This window comes from Anabrus simplex, chromosome 6 (genome assembly GCF_040414725.1).
Source record: "Anabrus simplex isolate iqAnaSimp1 chromosome 6, ASM4041472v1, whole genome shotgun sequence".
Taxonomy (NCBI): Eukaryota; Metazoa; Arthropoda; class Insecta; order Orthoptera; family Tettigoniidae; genus Anabrus; species Anabrus simplex.
In genome coordinates, this window is record NC_090270.1 from 144,958,864 (window position 1) to 144,980,539 (window position 21,676).

Below are 21,676 nucleotides of genomic sequence, written 5' to 3' on the forward strand. Positions count from 1 at the left end.
CACATTGGCTGCATTCGCACAAGAAATATAGCGTCAAATCAAGACCTTATGATGTAGGGTGCTATTGGCTACAACCACAAATCACAGTTGGTGCGTGTCCAGGGCACTGTGACCGGTTCGACCTACGTGAATGACATCCTGCGATCCGAAGCCATACCCTTTCTTCACGACACCCAAGACGTCATATTTCAGCAGGACAACGCGCGACCACATGTTGCTGCACGAACACGTGCCTTCTTGTTATCATAGGATGTCAGACTATCGCCCTGTCCCGCCCGATCACCAGACTTGTTGTCAATCGAAAATGTGTGGGAGATGGTGAAGCGACGGGTGCGGTGCTGTGACCCAATGCCAACCACCAAAGATGAACTGTGGAACCAGGTGAATGTAGCATGGGTGACTATACCCTAGGACGCCATTCGTTCCTATTACGCGTCGATGCCATCACGCATGGAACAAGTTATCAATGCCCATAGAGGACCCAGTGCCTACTAGGCCAAAGGACACATGTTGAATCTAGGTGACTGAAATGCTAATCGTTTCATCAGAACATATTAATGCACATGTCCTATGAATTTGAACTTCCTATCTCTAGTCTTTCAAGGTGTTCTGTTTTTATGAACATGAATGTATGTCAAATACATGTAATGACTATGTATTCAATATTGCGTGTTTACGTGGTGGTACACGTAAATGCAGATGAGTATTAAGATAAACACAAACCCCTAGCTCCTGAGAAATTAACATGACGTTGCTAAAATACCAGACCCAACCGTGAAACTAACCCAGGGCCCAATGAAACGAAGGCCAGTACGCTGACCGTTCATCCAAGAAATGGGACAATTTATAAGCATTATAAATAAAGATTATGTACTGTGTAACAAATTTTGACCGGGCGAATTGGCCGTAAAATACAACATTTATTCAATATTATTTCATAGCACTAGAAAATTCCCTTACCGACCGTGACTTAATGGATACCACGGGGTTCTGACCCTGTGAATTCACCAATACCTTCAATTCGTTATATGGTATTTATTCAGCTGAGCGAGTTATTTCATTTACTGATGTACATGGATGTATGACAATTGGACGTATCCTCACGTATGCTGGGGCTGTACCTGAATTAAGGCCACGGCCACTTCCTTCCAACTCCTAGCCGTTTCCCATCCTATCGTCGCCAGAAGACCTATCTGTGTCCGTGCGACGTAAACCAACTAGCAAAACAAGTTTTGAAATTATTCATTTAGTAAACTGGTGTATCGTAATCATTATTATAGTGATTTATTGTCCTTAAACAGGCCATTTAGGCTCATAGCAGATGATAAAACTTATAAAAACTAACAAAATTCAAATTCAATCATGACAAGCTATCCATGTCAGCTCATATCACTAGTATTGGGTACCAGTATTGGCCCATGCATTTCTATCTCATGCATCCTCATTGCTGGCTGTTGGTTCGACTTATTCCAATGTTAACAGTACTCTGACTTTCCACCTCGTCCTTGAATGACCTCTTGGACGTCTTCCAGTTGGCTAATGACTAAATACGCTGTTGGGGAGAGTTCCCTCTTATCTAAAAAATGTCCTAGCCTTTGCAGTTCTTGCGTTTTTCTTGTGATCGTCCTGCGATTATCGACGTTCTTAAACTGCTGGTACAGTCTTCTTTGCGACCTCCTTTAACCATTTCGTGAATGAGGACCTCATGAGTTCTCGTGCATTTTTATGCATTTTTTAATCTCAGTAGTAAATACTCCCTATCACCTACAGTATTCAACTTCACAGTAAATCTAACGCATATACCATCGTTTGTTTGTTTGTTTCTGTATTTTTTTTTTACATACGAGATAGCAAAATTGTGCTACATCTGAAGGCACCTCTTCCATCCCGTCATCATCCACGCGTACCCATGAACGGTTATTTTCTCTGGGCCCTCCCTATCCAGAAGTACCTCTGTAATCAATCTCAAAAGCATTACAGACTTACGGTCTTGCAAGTATACCTGCGCATTGTAATACGTACCCATGGCTAGTACGAAGTAATGATCGATCTTTAAATGTTGAAAACTTGCAATACTATTCACTAAATACTATTTATATATTCCGTTATGGTAAACCACATAACCCTTCGAAGAGGGAATTTCATCGACAAGTAATACCATGTAAACTGAAAATCTAAGACAAGTAGCAATTAACAATTAATTGGGAGGAAGTAAATTTAACTTTTGTACTGATCGTTCGTTGGATGCCTGTCGCTTATCGTTTGGCAAAATATTTGTAAATATTAGTTAATAGCCACGGAATTCTGTCAGAACTAAATAATGGTAGAGTACTACCATTATAAATTGGTTGGTATAACATGAATCATTGGGTCATCCGTTTCCAGATGGCTACGGAGGAGTATCTGAGGTGTAATTGCCAGCAGCAATCGCCTCGCTTGCGTGCCGCGAGCGCTGGTCAGCTGTGATTAAGACACATCGCGGGTAATGATACGGCAGCGGGTTCGGCCATACATCAATATTAGGAGTTGAGTCATGAACGATCACGTGACAATTAGGATCATAGCCAACATTTCAATCCTGGTCTAACTCACGCGAAGCACGCATTCGAACCATGTGGGTGGAGATTTAAAGCTCACGGTGCCTCTGCCATCAATTGCAACCCGTTCTGAATTCATCTCTCAGTTGAGTACGTCAAACCACCAACATGACAATCACGTTCAAGCGTACTCTGATATATTATCTCATCGACCATCACCATCACTATGATTGCAAAAGAAATCGAGCAGTTTAATGTGACCGTTAACATCCTGCTCATAGCTTCTAATTTGTCTGTAATTCAAACCACAAAGACGTAACATTTCAATGCAAAAATCATATGTATTAGCTGGTTTTTAAAGTTCCATCGCCTCTAGCACAATATTTGCTATCTACGTGTGTGTGAAAACATGCAGTGTGAGGGAGAGTCGAAGGTAAATTGTCATATTTCTACTATTTTGTAAATCTATAGCAGTTTCTATAACCGTCAAATGGAACAAGATTAATTCAACTGACTTTAATAGCAACGATTAATGCATTTTTTAAAGAATTTATTTCTGCTTTTAATACAGTGCACTAATTAATGCACTGCTAACATAGTTGCTATAGCGCATTCAGTGAATCTACGAACATAATCTTCTAGACGTTTAATTTAGAAATTTAAAAGCAGGAATACGGTGTATCAGTAAAAAGAGATTAAATATTATGTATAATGTCTCCGAACATCAGCTGAATCATTCTTACTCCATCTCACTAACACACAATATGCCAACAAGAAGGCTATTTCATTTTCTACAGGTTCTCAATAACATCTTGAGTAATTCCTTCATGTCTCTATGCACACTTACATTTTTACAGACATGAAAGTATTTGAGGTGTGGGTTGCTGTACTGTAAACACATTTCAGTTCGTGAACCATGGCGACGATTGAGTGGTGCTGTGAGTCAAGATACCAGTTGCTATAGAATATTAGTGGGCATCTCGGACATTCTAGTTCATGGTCCTCGTATTGAGGTGGCTAGCCCTATACAATCCACGGGTGGCCCCTAACCTGTTAGAGAGATTCTCACTGAGACTATATGTAAGAATGGTTTACAGAGCTCGGAATATTTTAATCAAGCCTCGGTGTTATGGGAGTAACGGAGTTCCACTTCCATTTCACAGGGGAGAGACTCCGAGGCAACTTGGCGAACGAAATGGAATTCTATGAGGAGCTATTAATATTAATGGGGCTTATGGAAGAAAGCAGAACTGGCTGAGCAGAACTGTCTCTGAATGGGTTAGGAATTAAATTCGGGAAGGGGAGATGACGAGGAAGATATAGGAGACTGTGCAGCGTTCTTAAAAGGTGTTAAAAATAGGAGGACAGAGTGTGGTGTAGGACTATACGCATAAATTGACTTCGGTGGTGCGGTCATGTGAGGCGAATGTAGGAAGGTAAGATAAGTAGAGGGAGAACAAGGCGATGATACTTAGGCTCGGTTTCTAATGAATGAAAGGTAAGAGATACGGAATTAAACGAAGACAGAGACCTAGTTGCAAATAGAGGATTGTGGAAGCGTTTAGTTAATTCATACAGGTTTGTAGACTGAGCGCTGAAAGGCATAATGGAAGTTAAAATGTGTGTATTATTAAAAGAGAGTATTATTAAAAATTATTCTGGTATTTTACCCAGATGGGCTATGCGTTCTAATGCTCAAATTTTATGTTTTTATATTCGTACTCCAGCACTGGTACCAGAAACCATTAGCTACAAGATGATAACAAAGAGTCTTCTTCCAAGTATGTCCTCATTTCTTGGGGTCGGGAGTGTATGTGGATTAAGTCCAGTCTTACAGCCGGACGCCTTTCTCGACGCCAATCCTATGTGCAGGGGCGTATTTACTACTGCTTATTCCTGCGACAGTAGGTAGTGTGAAGTGTTCTATGTAAATTAACAGATGTGTTTTCAGACAAACGTATTTTGTAGAGGGTTCAAATCGGTGTGGACATCTTAGCAAGGTCTCTTTCTAAGTGGCCTGCTACCAATTTAAAAATTCTGATTGTGGTGATGTCTAGGAGCGAAAGCGGATTTCTACTGGAGGTTTCCAATCACTGAGAGTGTTTAATTTCGTCTTTTGACACTAAATGCATCACCAGAGATATTAAGTCGTTTCCTAATTGCCTTTACAGTTAATCGTTACCGAATTTCAAAAGCCACGAATCAAATTAATGCCATGATGGTTTTGTTCTCAAAGTAATTGTTAAGAAGGATAATATCTTTAAATTACAAAAGTGATAATACGTAGCAATTATTTATAAGTAACGAAATGGAACCTCATAAAGTTTTTTCTTCTTCTTCTTCTTCTTCTTCTTCTAGCAAATTGTAGTCCTTATAGACACTTCCGGTCCAAACGTAAGATAGTGTTATTCGTACCTGTGATCGTTTTACACATAACATATATTATTGTTTAAATAATATAAATAACACTGCCGCTAACGATTTCTACCATATAGCCTACGGGAGAATTATATAAACGGTATGGTTCTACTAAGGCCATAAAGAATCAGGTACTAATGTTCTTCGGATAACTATGATATACGTGTTAGTTGGGTTACCTACCTCCGAAAAAAGTAAGGGGTCGGTGAACCACCCGGTATATGAGTTCCTTTCCAGTGCAAACAATTTACTTCTTCTTCTTTATCTGTATACCCTCTAGGGTCGGTTTCTTCCCCGGATTCAGCGAGGGATCCCACCTCTACCCCCTCAAGGGCAGTGTCCCGGAGCTTCAGACTCTAGGTCGGGGGATACAATTGGGGACGAGGACGAGTACCTCGCCCAGGCGGCCTCACCTGCTATGCTTAACAGGGGCCTTGCGGGGGGATTGGAAGATTGGAAAGGATAGACAAGGAAGAGGGAAGGAATCGGCCGTGGCCTTAAGTTAGGTACCATCCCGGCATTTGCCTGGAGGAGAAGTGAGAAACCACGGAAAACCACTTCCAAGATGACCGAGGTGGGAATCGAACCCACCTCAACTCAGTAGACCTCTCGAGGCTGTGTGTACCCCGTTCCAGCCCTCGTACCACTCTTCAAATTTCGTAGCAGAGCCGGGAATCGAACCCGAGCCTCCGGGGGCGACAGCAAATCACAGTAACCACTACACCACAGAGGCGGACATACAATTTACAAGTATTGATATGTTGTAGTTTTCATTGCAAAAACGAGCAAAAAAGACCAAGACCTTCAACATTCTTTCAAGAATAAACCATGGCATCAAGTACATCAGCTGGAAGTATTATTCCTTTAGCCTTATTCTTGACTAGCGAATGTACCCGTGCTTCGCTACGGTATTCTACATTGTATTCGAATATCGAAGTAAATAGTGTACATGCAGTAAATAAGATAGTTTTAAAATTGCATGTCTCTTAGCGTTATCCGAGAAAGAGCATGGGGAGGTCCCAGTACGTTTCCAATGTAAAGTGTTTGTTACGGATTTGTGATATAACGGCAGGCTCACTTGCCTACTGGCATTCACAATCAGGTTGGGAAGTTTACATTATAATTGCAGGCCCCATTGCCTACTATGCGGACAGAATCGATTTGGGGAGTTTTCGTTAAAATGGCAGCCCCCCTTTCCTACCTCCAGACAGATTACAGTTTTTATTATAATGGCAGGCAATTACCCTACTATCACTCGAAATTGAGTTGTGCAGTTATCATTATAATGACAGGCCCCTTTTCCTACTGCCAGCCAGCGTACTGCCAGTCACACCAAGTTGGTGAGTTTCCATCAAAATAGCAGGCCACTATGCCTAATGCCAGTCACATTTTAGATGAGTACATTTCTTTATAATGGCGGGCACCCTTGCCTACTGCCAAACACAATCGGGTAGGGGAGTTTTAAACAAAACTGCATGCTCACTTACCTTCTGCAAGTGAAATCGAGAAGGGAACTATTCATTACAATTGTAGGCCTTCCTTACTAATGACAGTTACACAGGAGTTGGAGAAGGAACCCTTTCCTACTGCCAGTCAAAGTCGGTGTGGGGAGTACTGATTACAATAGCAGACCGACCCTTTCTCGATCGCTAAATCGACATCAGTAAATATATATAGATCGACATACGAAAGTATATGCGTGTTTACAATATTGAAGACCTTCATTTACAGATTAACTGCTACTAAACGTACGTCATATCGACAAAGGATTATACCATAAGACACGCCGGATTTAGTGGCCTAAATGGCTGGTCCAATGATATGTCATCTATTCTTGGGTCAGATTTAGAAACGTGGAACAGGGTAAAGGTTTTGTAAGATCATCTCACATTACATTACTTTTCGGATAATAATGTGACAGCTACATACGTAGCATTTGGCTCACATATGGCTACTGAGTGGGCCAATTTTCGTGAAGAGTTTGATGATTCTGTATTTCATATAAGTAATTGAAAGTATGAATAATGCATGTGAAAATTCCAAATTGACTTAACATCGATTAATAGAGAAAAATCAAACGTAAAAGGGATACAGATACGGCATAAAGTCATAAGACCAAGGTTGTAGATCATTCCAAATTGAACGGAGATTGTGCAATCCGTTACGTGATAGGAATTTCCGAAGGTCTGCACCATCATTAAAATTGCCTGCATATTTCGATATTCTTCGGGGATAAAAAATGAAAAATTTAATGATATAGGATTTTTCATTCGTTACAGGCTAAAACGTATAATTTTGTCAAATTTCAATTATCTTCTTATTCTTCTGGCAGATTATGCCACAATGTGGATTTTGGGCGAGGCGGGTAAAAATTAGGACTTTCAGGAAATCAAAAATTATGGAGATTGTTATTATTACCCCTTAAACGGAAAGCTGTACGAAAATTTCGCCAAAATAGTCAGTGTAGAGGTACACAGTCGTTACGATTTGATTTATATAGATAAGGAATCTGCTCCATGTAAAACACCTTTTGGGCTATGTCCGCTGGACTTAACCTGCAAAAGTGACCATTCATGATATCTCCCTTATTAATCCTCCTGACGAAAAATGCACATGAAAAAAAAGGTTTAGAGGTGGAATTCCATCAGGTTTGGTCGATTTCCAGTCAGGTTGGTCTTGTTCTGTATATATTGTGGAAGAGTAAAATCACCATTTCGGTTCCTTATAAACCGCCAGTCCATTCCGGAACATGAAATGTTATTTACGTTTAAAACCTACCTTTGGACAGGTGGATGCTAAATATAAATTTTGTTTCGAATGTCTTCAGTAGTTTTCAAGTTGTAAGGAATACGCTTTACACGCACCCGCTCGTGAGTTAAGTCCGATGGGACTTGTACAGAAAAACGGTCCTTTAATGATATCTCCCTTATTGATCCTCGTATCGAAATGATGCACATGAGAAAAAAGGGTTTAGACATTAATTTCTACCAAGGTAGGTAGACTTCCATAAACTTTTGTTGTGTATATTTTTTGGAAGTGCAAAATCACTGTTTCGGTTTCGTATAAACCCCCAGTTAGTTCAGGGATTTAGAAACAATATTTGCCCTGAAACCTATCAAGGACAGGTGTATTCTAAATACGAATCTTGGTGGAAATGCATCCAGTAGTTTCTAGCATTCACGTACATACGGCGTAATTAAGGAAGAAAATAATACAGTTAAGAATGTTGAAACTAATAGAAAATGGATTATAACTGAGGACAGCCGGATAACGACAAATAAATAAATGCCGTGAGTTATGGATATAATAAAGCGCTAACAGAGGAGAAATTTAGGTTCAGTGATTCTTAGGTAAACAAATATGAAGATGACTAATGGTGTTATTACTTAATCTATTCGAGGGCGGTTATAACCTCCAACGATATTCCGCCAATATCCCGCAGATGAGCCGATTGATGCCTCTCTTGCCATCTACCCAAGGAACAACCACGAATTTAAAAGCATGATGAGGAAAATGGCAATACGTTACTTCCCTACTGGCATGCAGTCAGAGACGTTGCCATGGTAACCTGTAGGTTCGTTGTCGGTCTGTCGGTCACTAAATGCAGAGCATGATACCAGCAGAAAATTGTAAATTTCTCCGTCATGTGAAGAGTAAGGTAAATTATGAACATAACGAAAGTTGTTTATAATGAAGAGACGTTTCACGTACGGTAAACGAAGTTTACAGAAAATCAATAGTATAAGAGAAAATAGAGGAAAACCACTGTGGTTTTCCTATAAACACCCCGTCTATTCAAAGATTTTAAAATTATATGCATATCGGAACCTTTCCTGGGATGAGTATACTCTAAATATGAAGTTTGGCTGAGATCTATCCAGCCGTTTCGACGTGATGGTGGGAAAACCACTCTGGTTTTCCTATAAACCCCCCGTCTATTCAAGGATTTTAAAATGATATGCATATCTAAACCTTCCCCGGGATTAGTATACTCTAAATACAATGTTTGGTTGAGATCCATCCAGCCGTTTCGACGTGATGGTGGAAAAACCATTCTGATTTTCCTATAAACCCCCCATATATTCAAATATTTTAAAATGATATGCATATGGAAAACTTCCCCGCGATGAGTATCCTCTAAATATGAAGTTTGGTTGAGATCTATCCAGCCGTTTCGACGTGATGGTGGGAAAACCACTCTGGTTTTCCTATAGACCCCCCGTCTATTCAAGGATTTTAAAATGATATGCATATCTAAACCTTCCCCGGGATTAGTATACTCTAAATACAATGTTTGGTTGAGATCCATCCAGCCGTTTCGACGTGATGGTGGAAAAACCATTCTGATTTTCCTATAAACCCCCCATATATTCAAATATTTTAAAATGATATGCATATGGAAAACTTCCCCGCGATGAGTATCCTCTAAATATGAAGTTTGGTTGAGATCTATCCAGCCGTTTCGACGTGATGGTGGAAAAACCATTCTGGTTTTCCTATAAACCCCCTGTCTATTCAAGGATTTTAAAATGATATGCATATCAAAACCTTCTCCGGGATGAGTATACCCTAAATATGAAGTTTGGTTGAGATCTATCCAGCCGTTTCGACGTGATGGTGGAACAGACAAACAGACAGACAAAAAGAAACAATTTTATTTATATAGATTTTTACACTCGTTCTTCACCCCCTTTCCATCCCCGCCCAAAGGAGTCCTATGAGTGCCTTACACAACAGTATATTTTTTTCCCAGATATTAAGTCTTATTTGTACCTATTTTGGTTGACAGCTATGCCCAAACGTACATGCATAATCTCACTGCTCTAGAATCCTGGAGCTGACGTTGCCATGGTTACGGCAGTTCATTTCTTTATCCGATTCCTAGAGCAGGGGTAGTGTGGTGCCAATATCTCCGTAACGGTTGGTTTTAGGGCCTTAAAACATGGTTTTCGGGCCCGTAGGGCTTACCGAGTTTTGTTCTTTGCGTCAAGAGGATTAAATTGAGCTTTGTCTCGTCCTTATACGACAAATTCGATATTTTGCCTATAATAGTATAAGAGAAAATGGAGGAAAACCGTTTTTCCTATAAAACCCCCGTCTTTTCAAAGATTTTAAAATGATATGCATATCGAAACCTTCCCCGGGGTCAGTATACTCTAAATATGAAGTTTGGTTGAGATCTATCCAGCCGTTTCGACGTGATGGTGGAACAGACAAACAGACAGACAAACAGACAAACAGAAACAATTTTATTTATATAGATTAGCTTGTCTATATCAGAAAGGAAACCTGTAGGAATCAGTTCTGGGTGAGTTGTTTGTAGAGGATATACAAGAGTCGGTGATACTGAGGAATTTAGTACGTGAAATGTTTGGTCACTCTGCAGTACGGGCGAATACGTGAGTATATCTAATTTAGAATAATGCTTGTTAATTACAGAGGGTCCATTAAATGCCAATTCGCTCGTGAAAGGCACTCCAAGATAACGGATTTCTTCTCCATTTTTAAGGATTAGGGTAATATGGGCATCAGATATATACAAAGGATCTTCCAAAAAGTATATATAGTATATGATCTTGAATACGCTTTGAAGAATGTGATTCGACGCAGTCTTCGTAGCCTGTAAATATGTCGTATCCTGCATCGCTCTCCTATGGATATCTCCAGAACCAAATCACTACAAATACATGTTCACCTTTACAGGGAATGTGTACTAAATTGATATTCAAGGTCGACTTCTTCATACAGATCCGTTTATCAATGAAAGCAAAAAGAGTGCTTGAAAATGACGTATATGATGTCATGCCTGTTCCGAGTAATTGGCGTGTAGTTGGAGGTTTCTCTGGTCATTTCACTTCCTCGTGTTGTTTATGCACGCTGTGGAGAAAGAAGCGAAAAGAACGTAATCATTCAGAGGATCTACGTGAAGCACGCACGGTTCATTCGAACCCAAATAACAGGGTAGCTGCAACTAAGAATTGGTTACTAACATTTCTTACCTAAGTGATTTAAGTTACAATCTACGTTATTTGATCTATTATTTTTTATCCACATGGTGGATAACCATGTCTGAATCACACAAGCTTTAGAACATGAGATTAAGTCATTTCTGTTTAGTAATTTATTCATACATTTGTGTGTTGTTTTCCTCGTTCAAAGACTGCTGATTTACGGGTTTGTAATTTTACATTACACGAATATCGTGATGAAAAAGTATGGGGTCAATATAGGGATTCAAATCATAGAGATCTGACCTGTCTCTTAGAAAATTTTACGAAGACATTCAAATAATCACGTATATCCTGTAGTCCGCCTCTGTGGTGTAGTGGTTAGTGTGATTATCTGCCATCCCCGGAACCCAGGTTCGATTTGTGGCTCTGCCACGAAATTTTAAAAGTGGTACGAGGTTTGGAACGGGGTCCACTCATCCTCTGGAGGTCAACTGAGTAGAGGTGGGTTCGATTCCCACCTCAGCCATCCTGCAAGTGGTTTTCCGTGGTTTCCCATTTCTCTTCCACGCAAATGCCGGGATGGTACCTAACTTAAGGCCACGGCTGCTTCCTTCTTTCTTCCTTGTGTACTCCTTCCAATTTCCCCATCCCCCACCTAGTCACCTGTTCAGTATAGCAGATAAGGTCGCCTGGGCGAGGCACTGGTCATTTTCCCCAGTTGTATCCCCGACCCGATGTCTGTAGCTCTAGGACACTGCCCTTGAGGTGGTAGAGTTGGGATCCCTCAAGTCCGAGGGAAAAGCCAACCCTGGACGATAAACAGATTAAGAAAGAAAGAAAGAAATCCTGTAGATTAGCTCTGAAGATGGCACCTCTAATACTTTTGTATTTTTAAACATGACATACATATTTAAATGTTTTTCATGAAAACATGCATACAACGAAACTACACAAATAATCCAATGGAATGTTTCATTTATAATAGTTTATTATCCGAACTTACCAAGTCCTTCTTGGAGCAACTTCCACTTAACCTACATATTGAACCCATGACATTTGTGCCCCAAGAACATTATGCATAATGTAACAATTAAACTAAAAGTTGGATTCTTGATAGCATGGATTTGACACGTGACGAGGGGGTGATTACCTTCGGTCCCACGCTCTGGGGTACGTGACGTCAGCCACACGTGTCGATGGCGGAAGACTCTCAAGTCATTTTTGTGAACTATTTCAAAGCGCGTGTACATGGCGTGATCCAAGCCAAGTCAAAAAAATATAGTGCCTATCAAAGGAGGTCAATCATCTCACAAATCGAACCCGTATACATTTTAAATGTCCATGAACACTACCGCCAGAAATGTAGCAAGCATGTAGTCACTTTCAAAACTCTTGAAATTACAGTTTAGGTAAGTCAGAAAATTTATAGAAATTTTCTTGGCGGCAAAGGGAGATATCCGAAGAGAGGGAGTAACTGCTATAAATATGAAGGGACGCCATGACGAAGTCTCCTTCTCCGGCATTTGTGATACAAAGCGGACGAAAAATTGTTGAGCTGCTCTGCGAAATCAAACCAACGAAAGTAGACTGAGGTCAACTGCAGATTTTAGCCATTGTGGCTAGGTCTTGTCTCCATGAGGAGATAGTTTTCTTGAGTGAAATAATTGTACCAGATAGGACGGTCAAAGTACTGAATAAATTCTAATGTGATTAAGTAATCCGTGTGCGGAAATAATCATAGTCCATCGTGTGCGCTCAGCAAACAAGTGAAGGGTATTTTTTTATGCTTTATTCCAGGAAACCTGAAGAAACACAATGATATGTACAGCCATGAATGTAAAAATGGCTAAATAAAATGCCAGGGTCGCAGGTGAGCCCTATGACGAACACTGGTGTGACTACATGAGGTAGGTGACTTTCCATCTTACTACCTCTTATATCTTGTCTCATGATCTCTAAAAGTGTATTTAAATGGGGATATACGACGCAGTGGTCACCCCTACTAAGTTTTGTAAATGTGAGAGTACGACTAAGAGAGTCATTTGTGTTATTTTCCACTTGGATAAAAATTTTGAAGTCTTGCGAGTGCCGTATAATGTTGTAAAAGTTATTGAATAGGGTTCCGAAGTGATATCACGTCCAATGTAGATCGTCATCCGTGTGAGAGTACTGCCTATATTTTGTGATGCCAAATTAAGATGTTCAGTCGACGTAAATTTTTCCTGTCTGCAATTTGAGTTAATAATGTAGAAATCCATGGTCACTCATTTTCAATCGAGTGAAAGCGCGCTGTCGGGTGAGAACCTAGGGTGATGAATTTGGTCACGGAGAGAAACGTTTTTCTAGGCCCATTTTAAACTGTGTCTGACTGACAATAAAAGATCTAGTAGAATGTTTCAGTCATTTTCTCGTAAAAATCAAGTTATTAAATACGATATCATTTATGCGAAGTTATTCATGATTAATGCATTGTGCGATATTAGACGTCGAGATTTCTAGTAAGGATTTTATTCCAGTTCTTTGTCGATGATAATTGTGGAGCTGGGAAACAGAGGTTAGTTTTGTTGATATGAGATTTGTGAATCAGGTTGGACCTGTCATTGAAACCGGGACACGGAAGCCCGAGGAATGTTCTATATGAGTTGAGATGAGATTTGCGAATCAGGTTAGAGTCCTGTCATTGAAGCCGGGACGTGATAGCCCGAGGAATATTTTATAATATTGGGAATGGAAAGAAATTCGTAGAAATCCATAGCGGTATTAATTGGCGACGCGTATAATTAGTGTGGGCATCTTGAAGCTTAATCTGTGCATTTTGTTGGTTAGAATATCGTATTTGTTTAATTTTGTCGGCAGAGTTTAAAGAGAGCATTTTGAGAAGCCAGTCAACTGGAATAAACCAGGTGTTTCGTGTTACTGCCAAGCGAACTTGGGGACGAGAGGCCTCAGTTGTGATAACGGGACAGGCGTGGAATTGAGATTGTACTGTATTCTCGGCCGGGGAAAACGTTAAAATGCTGGATTTAGTTGAAATTCATAGCCGGTAATGATCTGAGTATTGTGAAATACTGTAATTAAGGACGTAATGAACATTTGAAATCACGAACTTTGAGTATAAGGAACAGAGTAACCAAATTCAGGGTTGTCCAAAATATAGAGCGATGGTTGTGATGATCGGTTTGTCTGTGAGGGGTGTGCAAAATTCATAATGGTATGACGAGAGATGACATCGTAATTATATGGCGAGTTGTTTGGTTTGTACGTAGATTCACAGGATATCCAAGTGTTAATAACCGTTAGGACTAGATTAGATTTTAAAGTGTGAAATCATGTGACAAGATATATAACTGGACATGAATTATGTAACAATTCTTTTCCAGCCAGACAAACATCACACGATTGAATTCACATCACAGCTGCGTAGAAATTTGTGAAGAAACCAGAGTCCGCGGAGATAAAATTTGTTGTTCATTAACATTTCGTCAAATCATTTAAATTTATTTAATTATTAAATTCAGTGAAACCGCATTTTGAAATAACTTTAATCAAGCGAATAACTTGGAGATGCATTCTGGAAATTTTAGTTTGTTTTCTGGGGAATATTAAAAAATAAAGTAAAGATTAAGGCGACATATCCGAAGGAAATGGATTTTACTGCCACAAAGTTTGTGAGCATTGCTATTGTTGTAATTATTGAACTTTGATTGATTGAGCAGTGAATGTGCTGGGATAGTAAAGTGGAAACTTTGGTCATCAACCGATGTAACTTAATTGTGTTTAGCCTTCAGCCTAGAAACTTGGATGGTCAGGGGGTCATCAACCTCAGTGACTTAGATTAGGGCCATATGCCATTGTAGCCTCATTTCCTTGCGGTCATCATCCACAATGACTTTAAAGTAACTTAGAAGATTAGATGTCGGTCCATGACATAGACGCAGGTCACATCGATTCAATTAAGGGTCCATGCCGTAGAACCACTGTGTGGCACACACCGATTGGACGGCCTTAATTATAACCAGAGTCCAGAGTTCGTGTTACGAGGGCTGGACCATAACGAATCACTATGATGGTACATGTGGTCTCACATGGAAGCCGAATTTAAGGATTTCCAGACTTTCCTTTCTTAAAATGATTAATAATTGAGACAATGGTTTCTAGTAAGAATGCCCATCAGGCAGTTACGTTAAAGTCTCACACCAGTGTTCCGTCCTTTATGTAAATGATTGTGGTGTGCAGTGGACACAATTGACTTCTATGATACCGTTGGCATATCAGATTGCTTCAGAATTTTCCTGAATAAATAGGAATCTTTTAAACAGACCTTTCATTCCAGTAGATAGATTAGAATTACTGAACCCTACCTTTACCTCAGCAAGTGACGAAGCACCCGATACGACCCAAGAGACAGATCTCATGAACTTTGCTGATAGGTAAGAAAGGTAGGTATCCCTCTATATGGACCTAAAGGGTTCAATATAAAATACCAAGGAATTAATCTCGGACGTTATTTTATTATCATTGTTATTTAATTCAGGATCCTGTCAACCTCCTATGGGTTACGATTACACAGCTTCCTTGACTGTTGATGTTATTTCTTTTTACGCCAATACTCCTTCATGCTCTGGCTCGCTCTTGCTCGTTTCTCATCCGACAACACACTTCTTATTCTTCTGGGTTTCTCTATGAACAGATCCGTCACCTCCGCAATTTTCCTTTCGAACACTGTTCCGTTTGTAGTATCTCTCTCCTCAATGCCAATTTTTAAGAACCTAATGAACTTCTTTCAGACATGGTACTTGGGACTTTCTTCTTTCCTGGAAGATGAGGATCTTATTTGCTAGACGTTCCGGTCCCATTCTTCTCAGGTGTCCATAGAAAGTCAGTTGCCTTTTCCTTATCGACGTTGAAATGTTCTCGCATTTTTCATACAGCTCTTGATTTGATCTCAAACGGAAGGTAAACTCATTTACTGTTGGTTTCTTGGGTCCCAAAATTTTCCTCAGAAATTTACGCTCTTTCTTTTATATTTCAGTAATTCCCTTTCTGGCAATTGTATCTGCTGCATAGAGGCATTCAAGTTTCACCACGGTATGATAGTGTCTGAGTTTGGCTTGATAGGAGAAGGATTTTTTTACAAGTTGCTTTACGTGGCCTTAATTAATGTACAACCCCAGCATTTTTCTGGTATGAAAATTGGAAACTACGAAAAACCATCTTCAGGGCTCCCGTCAGTGGGGTTCGAACCCACTATCTTCCGAATACTGCATACTGGCCGCACTTAAGCGACTGCAGCTATCGAGCTCGGTTGGGAGAAGGATTTGGACATAAGTTTCGTGGCATAGTCTGAATGCAATCTCCATCTTTTTTTTTATCTTTCTTCGATAGCTGGTTTCGCTGTTTTAGGAGTCAGAATCTCCCCTAGATATCTGAATTTGTGGACTCCCTTTATGTTACCATACTTTGTCTTCATTGTCCATGTACCGGGCGAGTTGGCCGTGAGCGTAGAGGCGCGTGGCTGTGAGCTTGCATCCGGGAGATAGTAGGTTCGAATTCCACTATCGGCAGCCCTGAAGATGGTTTTCAGTGGCTTCCCATTTTCACACCAGGCAAATGCTGGGGCTGTACCTTAATTAAGGCCACGGCCGCTTTCTTCCAACTCCTAGGCCTTTCCTATCCCATCGTCGCCATAAGACCTATCTGTGTCGGTGCGACGTAAAGCCGCTAGCAAGCCGCTAGCATTGTCCATGTTGTTTCTTTGGGATCTATGTTCCTGTACTTGGTTATCTCAAAGGATATTTGCAGTCCTACCTTTTCTGATGTTTACTGCAAAACGTCTATCTGTGTAGTGGCAGTCTATAGATTTTCAGCGAAGGACACTAAGTCGTCTGCAAATGCAATACATTCAAATTTAAGTCCAGCCTTTTTGTGTCCTATCCTTATTCCATTCAGGATACCTTGCTGACTCATTTCTTTTCACCATTCCCTTATCACCTCTCCAACACGCAGTTGAAAACGACTGGAGAGAGGCCATCTCATTGCCTCACACCTGTCTTGATTTCAAACGCTTCCGATAGCTCTCCAAGGATTTCTACTTGTGACCGGGTGTTTGTTAATGTCTATTGTGTTATATTAGTTGTTTTGTCATCGATTCCAAATTCTTGCAGAATTCTTATTAATCTGTCCCTGTCGACAGAGTCATATACCTTTTTTAAATCTACAAATGTCATAATTACCTTCTTGTCTGGTGCTAAAGTTTTAGTTTTGATTAAAGTCTGATGGTAAATATCTGATCCGTACAGGGCCTTCCTTTCCTGAATCCTGCTTTGTGTTCCTCACACTCTTGATCTATGTGATTCTCTATTCTCTTCTGGAGGGCTTTGGACATTATCTTGTACAAGACTGACAGGAGTGATATGCCTCTGCAGTTAACATTAGTTTTGTCTCCTTTTTTATGTAACGGGTGAATGATAGCATCCTTCCATTCGTTTGGCATCTTTTCCGTTTCCCAAATCTTTTGGAAGAGTCTCATTAACTGTTCTAGTACTTTGTCCCCTGAGTATTTTATAAATTACACCACGATTGAATCTTTACCAGATGTTTTGTTGTTTTTGAGGCCCTTGGTGATTTCTTTTATTTCCTTTATTATTATTAAACTGTATACAGTATGTTTATACTATTTTACTATTTTATTACTATTTTATTGTGATATAAAATTAGTATTTGTCATAACAGAGTCAACAGATAAAGGAAACATATTGCTTACTTTTCATATTCTGAAATTATACTCTACTTAGCAATAGCTTGTTGCAACTATGATCATGGAGGAGTATACACAAGCACTACACAACTGTTGATAACCATGTTCGTGTGTCGCCTTCGAACAAAGAAGTCCTCCGAGAAAATAAATAAATAATTTAATAATACACGATTTTCGGAAAAGCAAACAATCCCAATGATCACAATCGTTTGAAACCACGTGAGCTATGCCAGTCATGGCAAGCTAAAATGCCGCCAGAACACGTGAAGAGCAAACGTGAAATTACAGAGCAGATGATGCACCAACAGTTAGTTCAGTGAGTAGATTCAAAACATAACAGTGCAACAGGTACCGGAATGGTTTATGTTGGTGACCACATGGTTTGGTCCGAATGTAAAACTTTACATATTTCGAAATATGTATAATGTTCTTCTTCTTATTCCACCTTTCCCACGCCTGTGAGCTCACGGGAACGAACTGTGTCGTACATGCGGATCTGGCCGTGTTTTACGGCTAGATCCCCTTTCTGATGCCAGACCTATACAGCGGGATGTAATCACTAGGACTCGGATGTAAGACCTAAAAATAGCCCAAATAAGCAAGCAAATATGACCTCAAACGTGACGAAATATGACCTCACAAGTGACTAAATGTGACGTAAAAATTACAAAATATGACCCAAAAATGATTAATCTATATATGGCAATTTTAAAATAAATTATAAGTTGAAACGGCAATTCCTTTAATACATATTTGTTAACTAAATTACTTTCATATTAACTTTCTGAATATACATGTTTAGCAGTTATTCACAGTCTATTGTCCTTCATTCACTTATCAAACATTTGTGAATCCATAGGTAGGTACCTATAAAGTACTAAGTTCGCTAAGCTTATCAGATCTTACAACATTTTAAAAGTCCACGTGATTGTTGTACTGAAAGTTCAACACTTCTCACAATTTCAATACCTGCATGAATTTCTAAGCTAGCAGCTTCTAAACGAGTAATTGCACTCGATATAATTCCAAAGTTCGACTTAATATATGCCAGAATTTCTGACAAACTGTTGGTAAACAATTCCTGCGCAATGTTGATAGAAGAGGCAGAGTTATACCACTTGTATTAACTGCAGCTGTGGTGCCGAGAAGCAGTTTTGTGAATGCTAGTTAGCATTCGATAAGTTGAAGATGATTTTGCACAGCTATAGCTGTCGTCAAACCACCGAATTATGACCGAAATATGACGTTTCTACTAAAATAGTTCAAAATCTGACCTTATGGCAAAAATAGCCAAAATATGCATTTATATGACAATTAAAAATCACTTAATTGTGGCGATAATCACTTGATATGCTTCAAAATCCAATCCGGCAAGAAAATGGAAACAAAGAAAAAAATATGACTTTTCCTAAACATCCGAGTCCTAGTAATCACTATTGCATGTTTCTATGGTGGTTGGCAGTGTCGTGTGTTGTGTGAATATGAAGAGGAATGTGTTGTAATAAGCTCACACACGCAGTCCCGAAGCCAGAAGATTTAATCGGACACGATTAAAATTTCCGACCCGACCGGGAGTAGAACCCGGGACCCTCTGAACTGAAAGACTCAACGTTGAACATTCAGCGAAGGAGTCGGACTATATATTTCGAAGAAGAAGAAGAAGAAGAAGAAGAAGAAGAAGAAGAAGGCCTGTTCTTGGATCACTTTCAACATTCACGAGCTTGATATGACAGATAATAATAATAATAATAATAATAATAATAATAATAATTCTCACTCTTCAAATGGAAAGCGAGTGTATGCTTCCTCGCATGGCAAGTGTGTGTGCATATAATGTAAGCGATTAAAGTAGACTATACAGTCAAATGCCAACCGTCAAGACTGAAATTGTTTGCTGTAGATAGGTATAGTAACTGTAACTGGGCATAATATTGACAAATTTGCCTCATTCTTCATCACCTATACCTAATGTACAACACATGCAGCAGTTTCAATCATAAATTCAGCTCAATTAGTATCCATCAGCAGTCTGGATGAAGCAACAAAGCAATATTAATTTTCATTCTTCGGGACTACAATATTCCATCGCCTTGAGCCGTCAGTTTAGTATTCACTACATTACCACCCAGTTTAAAACAACTATTGTTACAAAAAATTGATCACGGAATTCATGAACGTACTGTGTTCATTTACGCAGACGTCATCACGTAGTTGCTCTAGGGAGCCGGGGTTACTTGCTCCGCTCGGAACGGGTGTTTGTCACGTGACAAGAGAGCAGCAGTCAGGCGGGTTGCATACCCTGGCCGTACTGTACTTGCGCCATTGGCCTTCAGTACATACTACGTCATGCACTTCCCCTACTTCTTCCCCTACTTGCTCGCTAAGCTGCTCTCGTTCCTCGAGAGCGGGGAGCAAACTGGCTCCGAAGGTATTTCGCTCTCGATTGACGATGCCTGACTTTCCGGACAAATATGTATATCATCGTTGGTCCAGGAAAACCGCTTTGTGACGATGTTGGAGAAATACTGACCCGCAACACAACGAGAATTCTCTGATATTATTCGCAGAATATTGAACCTTATGAGAGAACCTCACCGGCCAATGTCCTACGCTGAAATATTTCACACTAAGGATTTTCCAGCTGTGACGACGCTGTATTTATAACGCTTCAAAGCTAGAGCTGTGATGTAAAACAATGACCTAGATTGGAAATATGTGCAGTATTCTAAAGTATCCCGACGATCTAAAAGATATGAAACAAAAGTTCCAAAGTTACAGAAATGTGTAGATAATGAATGACCTGTGCGCTCTGCCGACCAGACAGATCTATACCTCCTTTTAGAAATTTAAAAATTGAATTAAAAAAGTGAATAAATTCAGCGAACGCAATCGTTATTTTAGATGAAAGAGATGAGGAAGGTTCACTCGTGGAAACTGTCCGAGCAAGTTCACAGTAATATGTTTTCGCTTAGAACATCGCCCCTGTTATTAATTAACTATAATTAACAATATATGTTTTTTCTTCTTATGATTTGCTTTACGTCGCGTCGACACAGATAAGTCTTATGACAATAATGGGATAGGAAATGGCCTGGAGTGGGAAGATTGACCGTGGCCTTAATAAAGGTATAGCCCCAGTATTTTGCCTGGCGTGCAAGTGGAAAATCACGGAAAACCATCTTTTGGGCTGCGGACAGTAGGGTTCGAACCCAATATGTCCCGAATGCAAGCTCACAGCTGCGCGCCCATATCCGCACGGCCAACTCACTGCGTTCCTTGGTTAGAGCAACAAATATCAATTAAAAATGTGATTAATGAACACACAAATGCATTCGTTCTACACTTGACAACAATCTTCCGAACTGTAGGTTTTGTTTTGTTAAGTATTAAATCCAGATTAAAAACTCCGTTTATGACTTCCAACTCGAACACATTCCGACAGGTAGCAAATTCTTCAGAAAGACGATTACGTATCCTCCTCCCAACAATGGTGGGGCGACCTTGCTCTAGGCCTACATTCAATGAATATGAGTACCACTATCGTTGTTGAGACATGTTGAAAGAGGTCTACACAGGTTAACTCTAGATGTACAGAAGACACCGTAAGAGTGATGATGATGATGATGATGCTTGGTGTTTAAAGGGGCCTAACATCTAGGTCATCGGCCCCTAATAGTACAACATGAGATGAAATGCAGTGAAAAATTAAAAGTCCATAATCTTCCACTGACCAGAATTCAAAACGTGAGGACGAAGAATGAATGGTTGGAAATGAATTTAAAACAATCAGTGGATCCGACCCACAGTGCCTCATATGCACAGAAACTGACGTAAAACAATAGTGTTACTGACCAAGGGACTGCTTCTATAGCATAATAGTGAATCGATGATGCTTGCAGTCTAAAGGGGTCCAAAATCCAAATCATCGGCCCCTGATCATGGTACTTATTGCTAGGAAAGTAGAACCATGGTAATTGTCATGTTACGGTACTAATCAAAAGTAGCACAGACTC